Source organism: Moschus berezovskii, chromosome 2 (genome assembly GCF_049115385.1).
Source record: "Moschus berezovskii isolate FMDL1 chromosome 2, NW_MosBer_1.0, whole genome shotgun sequence".
Lineage (NCBI taxonomy): Eukaryota > Metazoa > Chordata > Mammalia > Artiodactyla > Moschidae > Moschus > Moschus berezovskii.
Genome location: NC_142461.1, coordinates 40,599,896 through 40,611,733, shown reverse-complemented (window position 1 = coordinate 40,611,733; position 11,838 = coordinate 40,599,896). Strand labels below are relative to the sequence as shown.

General features: G+C 46.1%; 1 long non-coding RNA gene across 1 annotated transcript; it reads left to right on the top strand.

The window, feature by feature from the left end:
• The first annotated feature begins 48 nt into the window (after positions 1-48).
• LOC148778522 (uncharacterized) lies at positions 49-10,200 on the top strand. The gene is made up of 3 exons (XR_016035315.1): positions 49-1,227; positions 1,478-1,566; positions 9,734-10,200. It is a non-coding gene; the product is annotated as an uncharacterized LOC148778522 (long non-coding RNA).
• The last annotated feature ends 1,638 nt before the right edge of the window (positions 10,201-11,838 follow it).

Sequence of the window (11,838 nt, the reverse complement as noted above, 5' to 3'; positions counted from 1 at the left end):
TGGGGACCCAGAGCGGGGATGGCGGGGCGCAGGCGGGGCAGAGGCGGGGTTCCCTCTGCGTCAGTCCGCAAGGTATCCGCACCCGCAAGTCAGTTTCTCTGGCCGCCGAGGGTGCAGCTCGTGGGGGATCCACGCAGTCTAAATCGGTGCGTTCTATAGCGACCACCGCAGACTCGATCCTGAACTTAAACTGGGCGGAGTCGATCCTGAGCTTAAACTGGGCATTAACGGTATGATTATCCCGCTTTACGATACTCTGGATATTAACGATACCCTCTGTTATTACTGCCCCACCATCATCTCCAGTATTAGATACAAGTGACATTCGCAAAGAGCCAGTGAATATCTACAACCTTAATGCCATAATCCGGGACCAAATCAAACATCTGCAGAAAGCCGTGGACCGGTCCTTGCAACGGTCTCGTCGAAGAGCTGCAGCACGGGAGCTGACCCCCGTGATCGATAAAGACAAGGAAGCCCTAATGGAAGAGATCCTCAAGTTCAAGTCTCTGCTGAGCACCAAACGGGAGCAGATCGCCACACTGAGGGCGATGCTGAAAGCCAACGAACAGGTGATCTCATTCTACTGGTGAGCTATGCTAGCCAACACTTTATGCCTAAATGTTTTCAGTGTCCACTACCATCAGGATGGGAGAAGGGAATGCCACCCCACTCCAGTATTCTTGCCTGGAGAATTCCATGGACAGAAGAGCCTGGCGGGCTACAGTCCACGGGGTCCCAAAGAGTCGGACACGACTGAGTGACTAACAGTACTACACTACTGGATATACACCACTGGAGATGCAGGGGCGCGGAGGGCGTGGGTGCCACCGCGGCCGGGGACGGCGAAGCCACCCGCCTGGCGCTGGACAGGCGGTGGGTCCACCTGCCCGTCTATTTGCTAGTTCCAGCGCTCGCGCTTTTGTGTGTGTGTGTTTTTCAAATTTGTGCACTTGCTGGTTTTTCGTTTTAAGGGTGGTCAGTTAGCGGGTGTAGGAGAAAATTCGCCCCTAAGAACACGTGGTCACCCATCCACCACCCATCACCATTCACCATCTCACCAAGGTGAAGTCCGAATTAGTGAATTGGCGCGCTCCGTGGCTGCGGAGTGGGAGACGCGACAAAGCCCTTCGCGGAGCCCTCACGTGGCTCCCTGGCCAGGGTTGTTGCTAGCGGCGGGACGCGCAGTCAGCCGGGATCCTGTCTCTTTCCTCCCGCGGCCAAAAGGTCAGCGCACCTGCCCTGGGGGCACCCGTTCTTGAGGCGAAAGCTGTTCAGAGTGTGGCATCGGGCCGCAGGCCCCTGGGAGGGACGTGGTTGGAGTGAGCATCCAGGAATGTGACTGCGCTGGGGGTTGGAGGGAGGGGGGCGAAAATGGCGAGATGAGGGCTACCTTCCTTCTCCCTGGAAGGTTTCTTTTTCCTCTTGGATCTTGACCCCCAGACCCCGCAACCCACCCGCCGTTGCTCTCTCACAGCAAGTCTCAGCTCCGCCTGCACTTTGGAATAAACTGGAGCGCTTTTCAACCCTGCAAAGCTGGATGCTGCCACTGCAAAGTCTCAGCTGGTAAGCGGTGGGGCCAGAGCAATCCTGTTTTTCAGAGCTTCCCGAGTGATTCTGGCCGGCAGCCTGGACCACCACCACCCGCGCCACTCCTGCGTCCCCGCTTCCTATTCCTCTCGCATCCCGCAGGGGGCGTGCTCTGCTCTCTGTCCAGATTTCCTTAGAAAGCAGGGACCCTGGGCTGCAAAAGTGACTTGAAGAACTTTGAAGGTCACCAGTGAAAATCTGTTGCTTTTTTCTTTCCTTTCTTTGCTTTGTTCAGTTATTCATCACTAACTTTTTTATGTTAGTGGCATAAAACTGGCTGCTTTATGTCAAAACTGGCAAGAAAGTGCAACGATTCCCCAAACACTCCCAGCCCCCAAACACTCCCTGCCCCCAAACACTCCCTGCCCGGTGCCTAGCCTCCCCCATTTATCATCTCCCACCAGAAAGGTACATTTATTACAACTGATGAACCTACACTAACACATCATTATCACCCCAAGACCAGAGTTTACACATTAGACTTCACTGTTGGTGTTGTCAATTCAGTTCAGTTCTGTTGCTCAGTCGTGTCTGACTCTTTGCGACCATGTGGACTGCAACATGCCAGGCCTCCCTGTCCATCACCAACTCCTGGAGTTTACTCAGACTCATTTCCATCCAGTCGGTGACCCCATCCAACCTTCTCATCCTCTGTCGTCCCCTTCTCCTACCGTCAATCTTTCCCAGCATCAGGGTGTTTTCAAATGAGTCAGCTCTTCCCATCAGGTAGCCAAAGTATTGGAGTTTCAGCTTCAATATCAGTCCTTCCAATGAATATTCAGGATTGATTTCCTTTAGGATGGACTAGTTGGATATCCTTCCTGTCCAAGGGACTCTCCAGAGTCTTCTCCAATACAACAGTTCAAAAGCATCAATTGTTCAGCGCTCAGCTAAAAAGAATAGTCCAACTCTCACATCCGGATATGACTACTGGAAAAACAATAGCCTTAACTAGATGGACCTTTGTTGGCAAAGTAATGTCTCTACTTTTTAATATGCTGTCTAGGTTGGTCATAACTTTTCTTCCAAGGAGTAAGCATCTTTTAATTTCATGGCTGCAATCACCATCTGCAGTGATTTCAGAGCCCAAAAAAATAAAGTCTGCTACTGTTTCCACTGTTTCCCCATCTATTTGCCATGAAGTGATGGGACCAGATGCCATGATCTTAGTTTTCTGAATGTTGAGCTTTAAGCCAACTTTTGCACTCTCTTCTTTCACTTTCATCAAGAGGCTCTTTAGTTCTTCTTCACTCTCTGCCATAAGGGTCGTGTCATCTGCATATCTGAGGTTATTGATATTTCTCCCGGCAATCTTGATTCCAGCTTGTGCTTCCTCCAGACCAGCGTTTCTCATGATGTACTCTGCATATAAGTTAAATAAGCAAGGTGACAATATACAGCCTTGACATACTCCTTTTCCTATTTGGAACCAGTCTGTTGTTCCATGTACAGTTCTGACTGTTGCTTCCTGACCTGCATACAGGTTTCTCAAGAGGCAGGTCAGGTGATCGGGAATTCCCATCTCTTTCAGAATTTTCCACAGTTCATTGTGATACACACAGTCAAGGCTTTGGCATAGTCAATAAAGCAGAAATAGATGTTTTTCTGGAACTCTCTTGCTTTTTCAATGATCCAGCGGATGTTGGCAATTTGATCTCTGGTCCCTCTGCCTTTTCTAAAACCAGCTTGAACATATGGAAGTTTACTGTTCACGTATTGTTGAAGCCTGGCTTGGAAAATTTTGAACATTACTTGCGTGTGCTGCTGCTGCTGCTGCTAAGTCACTTCAGTCGTGTCTGACTCTGTGCGACCCCATAGACAGCAGCCCACCAGGCTCCCCCGTCCCTGGGATTCTCCAGGCAAGAACACTGGAGTGGGTTGCCATTGCCTTCTCCAATGCATGAAAGTGAAAAGTGAAAGTGAAGTTGCTCAGTCGTTTCTGACTTTTAGCAACCCCATGGACTGCAGCCTACCAGACTCCTCCATCCATGGGATTTTCTAGGCAAGAGTACTGGAGTGGCTTGCCATTGCCTTCTTGTGTGAGATAAGTACAATTGTGTGGTAGTTGGGGCATTCTTTGGCATTGCCTTTCGTTGGGATTGGAATGAAAACTGACCTTTTCCAGTCCTGTGGCCACTGCTGAGTTTTCCATATTTGCTGGCATATTGAGTCAGCATTTTCACAGCATCATCTTTCAGGATTTGAAATAGCTCAACTGGAATTCCATCACCTCCACTAGGTTTGTTTGTAGTGATGCTTCCTAAGGCCCACTTAACTCCACATTCCAAGATGTCTGGCTCTAGGTGAGTGATCACACCATTGTGATTATCTGGGTCATGAAGATCTTTTTTGTACAGTTCTTCTGTGTATTCTTGCCACCTCTTCTTAATATCTTCTGCTTCTGTTAGGTCCCTACCATTTCTGTCATTTATTGAGCCCATCTTTGCAGAAATGTTCCCTTGGTATCTCCAGTTTTCTTGAAGAGATCTCTAGTCTTTCCCATTCTGTTGTTTTCCTCTATTTCTTTGCATTGATCACTGAAGAAGGCTTTCTTATCTCTCCTTGCTATTCTTTAGAACTCTGCATTCAAATGGGTATATCTTTCCTTTTCTCCTTTGCTTTCCACTTCTCTTCATTTCACAGCTATTTGTAAGGACTCCTCAGACAGTCATTTTGCTTTGTTGCATTTTTTTTTCTTGGGGATGGTCTTGATGCCTGTCTCCTGTACAATGTCACGAACCTCCGTCCACAGTTCATCAGGCACTCTGTCTATCAGATCTAGTCCCTTAAATCTATTTCTCACTTCCACTGTATAATTGAAATGGATTTGATTTAGGTCATACCTGAATGGTCTAGTGGTTTTCCCTACTTTTTTCAATTTAAGTCTGAATTTGACAATAAGGAGTTCGTGATCTGAGCCACGGTCAGCTCCCGGTCTTATTTTTGCTGACTGTATAGAGCTTCTCCATCTTTGACTGGAAAAAATATAATCAATCTGATTTTGGTGTTGACCATCTGGTGATGTTCATGTATAGAGTCTTCTCTTGTGTTGTTGGAAGAGGGTGTTTGCTATGACCAGTGTATTCTCTTGGCAAAACTCTATTAGCCTTTGCCCTGCTTCATTCTGTGCTCCAAGGCCAAATTTGCATGTTACTCCAGGTGTTCCTTGACTTCCTACTTTTGCGTTCTAGTCCCCTATAATAAAAAGGACATATTTTTGGCTGTTAGTTCTAAAAGGTCTTATAGGTCTTCATAGAACTGTTCAGCTTCAGCTTCTTTAGCATTGCTGATTGGGGCCTAGACTTGGATTACCTTGATATTGAATGGTTTGCCTTGGAAACAAACCAGAGATCATTCTGTCGTTTTTGAGATTGCATCCAAGTACTGCATTTCAGACTCTTTTATTAACTATGATGGCTACTCTGTTTCTTCTAAGGGATTCTTGCCCACAGTAGTAGATATAACTGTCATCTGAGTTAAATTCACCCATTCCTGTGCATTTTAGTTTATAATGTCAATGTTCACTCTTACCATGTCCAGTTTGACCACTTCCAATTTGCCTCGATTCATGGATCTAGCATTCCAGATTCCTATGTAATATTGCTCTTTTCAGCATCAGACTTTGCTTCCATCACCAGTCACATCCACAGCTGGATGTTGTTTTTGCTTTGGCTCCGTCTCTTCATTCTTTCTGGAGTTATTTCTCCACTGATCTCCATAGCATGTTGGTGTTGTACATTTTATGAACTTGGACAAATGAAGATACATACCCACCATTATAGTATCACGTAGAGTAGTTGCACTTCCTATAAGTCCTCTATCTTCTACATATCCATCCATAACCTTTGGCAACCACTGATTTTTTTTTAAACTCTCCATTTTTTTTTTAAACTCCAAAAAGTTTTGCATTTTGCAGGACATCATATAGTTAGAATCGTACAGTATGCAGCCTTTTGCTTAGTGTACATTTAAGGTTCCTTCATGTCTTTTCATTGTTTGGTAGTTTATTTCTTTTAAGTTCTGAATGACACACATTCCATTGTATGGATGTAGTACAGTTGTCCATTTACCCACTAAAAGACAGCCTGGTTGCTTCCAGGTTTTGGCAGTTATGAATAAAGCTGCTATAAACATTCCTGTACAGGCTTCTCTATGGTCATAAGTTTCCACCTCCTTTGGTTAGAGACCAAGGAGCATCATTTCTGAGTTACATGGTTAGAGTATGTTTTGTTTTATAAGAAACTGCCGAACTGCTTTCCAAAGTGACTGTATGATTTCGCAATCCCACCAAAAATGAGAGTTCCTGTTGCTTCACATCCTTACCAGCATTTGGTGTTGTCAGTGTTTGGATGTTGGCCATTCTAATGGGCTTGTAGTGGCCTCTCATTGCTGTTTTAATTTTCAATTCCCTAATTACATGTGACATGGAGCATCTTTTTTTTCCCCAGTTTTATTGAGATATAATTGACATATATCTTTGTATTAGTTTACAGTATACAACATAATAACATGATATATGTAAGTATTGCAAAATGATTATCACAGTAAGTTTAGTTAATATCCATAATCTCACACAGAGTTTTTTTCCTTATGATGAGAACTTTTAAGATCTACTATCTTAAGTTGCTTCAGTCATGTACAATTCTTTGTGACCCCATGGACTGTAGCCCTCCAGGCTCCTCTGTCCATGGAATTTCTCAGGCAAGAATACTGGAGTGGGTTGCCATGCCCTCCTCCAGGGTATCTTCCCAACCCAGGGATCAAACCTGCGTCTCTTATGTCTCCTGCATTGGCAGGCAGGTTCTTTACCACTAGCACCACCTGGGAAGCCTCTAGGTAGATTTTATGGCAATTCTGTTCTATTTTTAATTTTTTGAGGAACCCCCATGCTGTTTTCCATAGTGAGTGTAGCAATTTATGTTCCCACCCACAGAGCAAGAGGGTTTTCTTCTCTCCACATTCTCACCAACACTTGTAATCTCTTACCTTGGTGATAATAGGCATTCAACAAATAGCTCATTGTGGCTTTGATTTGCATTTCTGTGGTGATTAATGATGCTGAGCACCTTTTCACATGCCTGTTGTTTGGACCTTTTTAAAATCTGATTGTTTTCTTATAGTTAGATTTTAAGAGTTCTTTGTATATTTTGGATAATACTCCTTTATTAGATGTGTCTTTTGGAAATATTCTTCCAGTCTGTGGCTTGTCTTTTTATTCTCTTGAGTTTCGTTTGCAGAACAGAAATGTTTAATTTTAAGGCAAGTTAGGCTTATCAGTTATTTCTTTCATGGATCATGCCTTTGGTATTATACCTAAAATATCATCACTATGCTCAAAGTCGTCTAGGCTTTCTCCTATTTTATCTTCTAGGAGTTTTATAGTTTTGCATTTTAATTTAAGTCTGTGATCCATATCAAGTTAATTCTTGTGAAAGGTGTAAGACTGTATCTAGAATTATTTTTTCCATGAGGATGTCTAGTTGTTCCAGCACCATTTGTTGAAAAGACAGTTTTTTTTCTCCCTTGTATTACCTTTGCTCCACCCGGGGATGGGGTTAGGGACCGCCCCTATCTGGAGCCCTGTCACTGCTCCTTTTCCCTTTGCTATAGACCTGCAGACCCCAGATGGGGGTGCTTCCTAACCCCATCCCCCGGTGGAGCAGCGCCCCAACCAACCTGTGTAATACGTGAAGCATGAGTGAGAAATAAACCTTTATTGAGCTCATCAGTGAGACTGGGGGTTATTACAGTGTAATGCAGCAGAAGCTGCCAAAACACAAGTATGAAAAAGATGGAAATTTCAAAACAGGGAGAAGTTTATAGTGTGGTGGCTCAATTTCAGTAAAGGTGATCCTTTTTGGGAACATGGGGCTTCCCAGGTGGCACAATAGTAAAGAACCCGCCTGCCCATGCAGGAGACCTGGGTTCAACCTTCTGGAGGAGGAAATGGCAACCCACGCCAGTGTTCTTGCCTGGAAAATTCCATGGACAGAGGAGCCTGGTGGGCTACAGTCCATGGGGTCACAAAGAGTTAGACACAACTGAGCTCTCACACACCTCCCACTCTCCCTTGTTAGCATCAGCATCAACTGAGACTACTGACTGACTTTATCCAACTGTGATTCTAAGGCTTGAAGACAGTCTTGTGGGAGATGTGCAAAAAGGTAGATTCACTTTTTGGATTATTTATAATTCCAAAGTGCAGCTCGTTCATAATATAACAATCTCTAAATCTGTGTGCTTTTTGCTTATAGCAAGGTCCCTGGTCATCTCCTGGACCCAGACAAATAAAAGGGACCATGCTTGGTCATCTCCTCCAGGTTCCCCATATACCTTTAGTCTATTGGACCCTCATACCCACTCACCCCTTGTGGAGAGCAGAATTTAGGGTAAGGTAGAATATAAATAAGTATACCCAGGGCCTTTTAATTTATAGCTTTTTATTTTTATTCCTGTGACTAAAACTGCCGTTCCCCAATCTTATGACTCCTCACTAGAGAATAATGGTAGAAGGGAGTTTATTCTTTCATCCCTCCTGTTTTCTGGAACTGGTCCATATACAAGGTCACAGCAGATGCAGCCACCCTGGTACAATGTCATCCTGCCCTGGACCAAGATGGATACCCAGCCCGGGCTGGGCAGATAATTCCCTCTGCAGATCGAGAATTCAGGGTTGGAAGGAAAGTTATGACCAACCTTGATAGTATATTAAAAAGCAGAGACATTACTTTGCCAACCAAGGTCCGTCTAGTCAAGGCAATGGTTTTTCCCGTGGTCATGTATGGATGTGAGAGTTGGACTGTGAAGAAAGCTGATCGCCGAAGAATCGATGCTTTTGAACTGTGGTGTTGGAGAAGACTCTTGAGAGTCCCTTATACTGCAAGGAGATCCAACCAGTCCATTCTAAAGGAGATCAATCCTGGATGTTCATTGGAGGGACTGATGCTAAGGCTGAAGCTCCAATACTTTGGCCACCTCATGCGACGAGTTGACTCACTGGAAAAAGACTCTGATGCTGGGAAAGGTTGGGGGCGGGAGGAGAAGGGGACGACAGAGAATGAGATGGCTGGATGGCATCACTGACTCTGTGGACATGAGTTTGAGTGTACTCCGGGAGTTGGTGATGGACAGGGAGGCCTGGCGTGCTGTGATTCATGGGGTCGCGGAGAGTCGGACACGACTGAGCGACTGAACTGACTGACTGACTGAACATCTCTTGTTATTATCTTTATTAATTCAAAATTTATTTCTTGTTTTGTTGGTAGCAGTCCCCTTTTGCTAATGGTCAAGAGCCCTGGGGCTCAAGAATCTGGGTCATATCCCGGCTCTGCAACTTAGTTTCAATTAGTTTTGAGACCTTAGCTAAGTTGCATTCACCTGTGCCTCAATTTCCCCAGCTATAAAGAGGGGATAATGTGCTGATTAAGTTAGTAAACAAGGGCTTCCCAGGTGGTGCTAGTGGTAAAGAACCTGCCTGCCAATGGAGGAGACATAAAAAACGCAGGTTCAATCCCTGGGTCGGCAAGATCCCCTGGAGCAGGGCACAGCAACCCACTCAGTATTCTTGCCTGGAAAATCCCCATGGACAGAGGAGCCTGGCGGGCTACAGTGCATACGATCACAAAGAGTCAGACATGACTGAAACTATTTAGCACGCAAGGTGAGGTTAAAATGAGTTGTCTAAAATACTTAAAACCATGCCCAGCAAACAGTGAACTTCATGTAACATTTGCTCTTACTCTTCTATGTTTGGGGTGGGACTGACCTCAGCCTTGACTCCAGGACCAGGCCTGTGGCCCCAGCCTGGCCAAAGAGTACTTCCTTCCATCTGGTGGGTCAGAAGTAGGCATGTGACCAAAACTGGACTTTCCTGTGGCCAGTCGTGAGACTTGCTGGGATTCTCGGAGAATCAGGGTTAGGGAGGACAAGAAATCCGAGTCCTGTTAGTCATCTGGTCCCAGGAGGGCTGAACCAGAAGCGACTGGAGCCCTTGCAGGTGCCAGTGGAAGGAGAAGTGCCTCCTGTGGTGCCGAGTGACCACCTGGATCCAGTGAGCCAGAAGTGTTTGGCTATTTGAGCCTTTAAATTTCCTCATTAGCTTAAATGAGTTTGAGCTGCTTTTTCCCTTTTGTGTCCCCTGCAGAAGAAAAACAATCCTGATACTTTCAGTCTGGGCGGGTTCCTTGAACAAAGAAGAAAAAGCCATGCCCATCAGGGCCACCCGGTGTGCTGTGAGTGGAGAAGCCAGGCCTCCAGATGGTCCTCCAGGTCCTGCTGCACCTGGGCTCCCAGGGTCTACAGGACGCCAGTGTAACCTGATAATGCTGCTGCTGCTAAGTCACTTCAGTCGTGTCCGACTCTGTGTGACCCCATAGACGGAAGCCCACCAGGCTCCCCCGTCCCTGGGATTCTCCAGGCAAGAACACTGGAGTGGGTTGCCATTTCCTTCTCCATGTGTGAAAGTGAAAAGTGAAAGTGAAGTCGCTCAGTCATGTCTGACTTGTAGCGACCCCATGGACTGCAGCCTACCAGGCTCCTCCGTCCATGGGATTTTCTAGGCAAGAGTACTGGAGTGGCTTGCCATTGCCTTCTCTGAACCTGATAATAAAGCTCCCTTTTTTTGCTTTAGCTATTGTATTTTTTGATGTGTTTTTTTAGGAAGTAATGTAAACAGAAAAATGAATATTCTATAAGGTCCTCATGTATATAATAGTGCTTCCCTTGTGGCTCAGCTGGTAAAGAATCCGCCTGCAATGCGGGAGACCTGGGTTCGATCCCTGGGTTGGGAAGATCCCCTGGAAAAGGTAACAGCTACCCACTCCAGTATTCTGGCCTGGAGAATTCCATAGACTGTATAGTCCATGGGGTCACAACGAGTCAGACACTACTAAGCAACTTTCACCTGTATAATAACTTGCTATTGTATTTGCCAAACAACAAATATGATCCTGATAGATGGACTTGTGTTTGAAAGACAAAAAGTCTCCTCTCCACACTCACTGTCAGCAGATGACTGGAGTCCACACATGCGTGCTAAGTTGCTTCAGTTGTGTCCGACTCTTTGTGACCCCATGGACTGTAGTCCACCAGGCTCCTCTGTCCATGGGATTCTCCAGTCAAGAATACTGGAGTGGGTTGCCATGCCCTTCTCTAGGGGTTTTCCCAACACAGGGATCAAACCCATGTCTCTTACATCTCCTGCATTGGCATGCAGGTTCTTTACCACTAGCACCACCTGGGAAGCATCCCCTCCCACCTTGATAAATATGTTGGCGAAACATAAGTGTGATCTCTGGTTGCATCTTTCTTGTCTACTCTAGAATGAAAAGGCGCCCCCCCCCCCCACACAGCCCTAGGACTTCTGTCTCCTCTCCAGAAGTGGGGAGGATTGCTCCCCAACTTTTTCCACCAATGGCTGCTCCTTTTTGCCTTCAAACAAGTCTAAGAGTCAGTCCCCTGTTACCTGAAAATTCAGGATTTTAAGAGTGCTGCAGGCTTGCCTCTGCCTGTAACCTGCCTACTCTTCTCAGCGCCCCACTGACATGTTATGTTCTCTCAGAACGCCTCTGACCAGTGCCAGGTCTTGGTTCTGTCCTGGCACCAGCCTTCTCTGGGCATTGGACTTAAAGAGGTTCTTTCCTCTAGAACATCAGGACCCTTCTGCCACCAGGGTCCTCCAGGCTTCTGCAGCTTCTCAGAATGCTGGCCTTTCTTCCTATGCTCTTGCCTACTTAGCCCCTTTACTGCAATTTCAGGGTTCAGTGCGTTCAAAATCACCACTCCCGCACAAGCAGTGCTGTGCTCAGCAGCTCGGCCAAGCAGTGGAAGAGTGGGGGGCTGGAACTGCAGGATGTGGACTCGAGTCCCACTTCTACTGGTCCCGAATCTCACAACCTTGGGCAAGTTAATACCACACCTTGAGCTTCAGTTTCCTCATCTGTAGATGGGGTTGATGATAATACCCACCTCACAGGATTGCTGCAGGCACCAAGAGGGATGCTGTATGGAAGAGCTCACTGAACACTTTAATGCATGGTATTGAGTATCTTTAGAGTGAAAAATTAAGAAAGCAGGCTTAGAGTCTAAGGCCTGGACTTTACTGCTGGCCATATCCTTTCCTAAGTGTAGGACCTTGACTCATGAATTAGCATCTTGTGAATTTTCCTCATCTGCAAAAGGGACGTCTTATCATGACCCTGCCAGCTTGATGGGAAGAGAAAGGTGGTGACCACAAGCTCACTGCTTCGA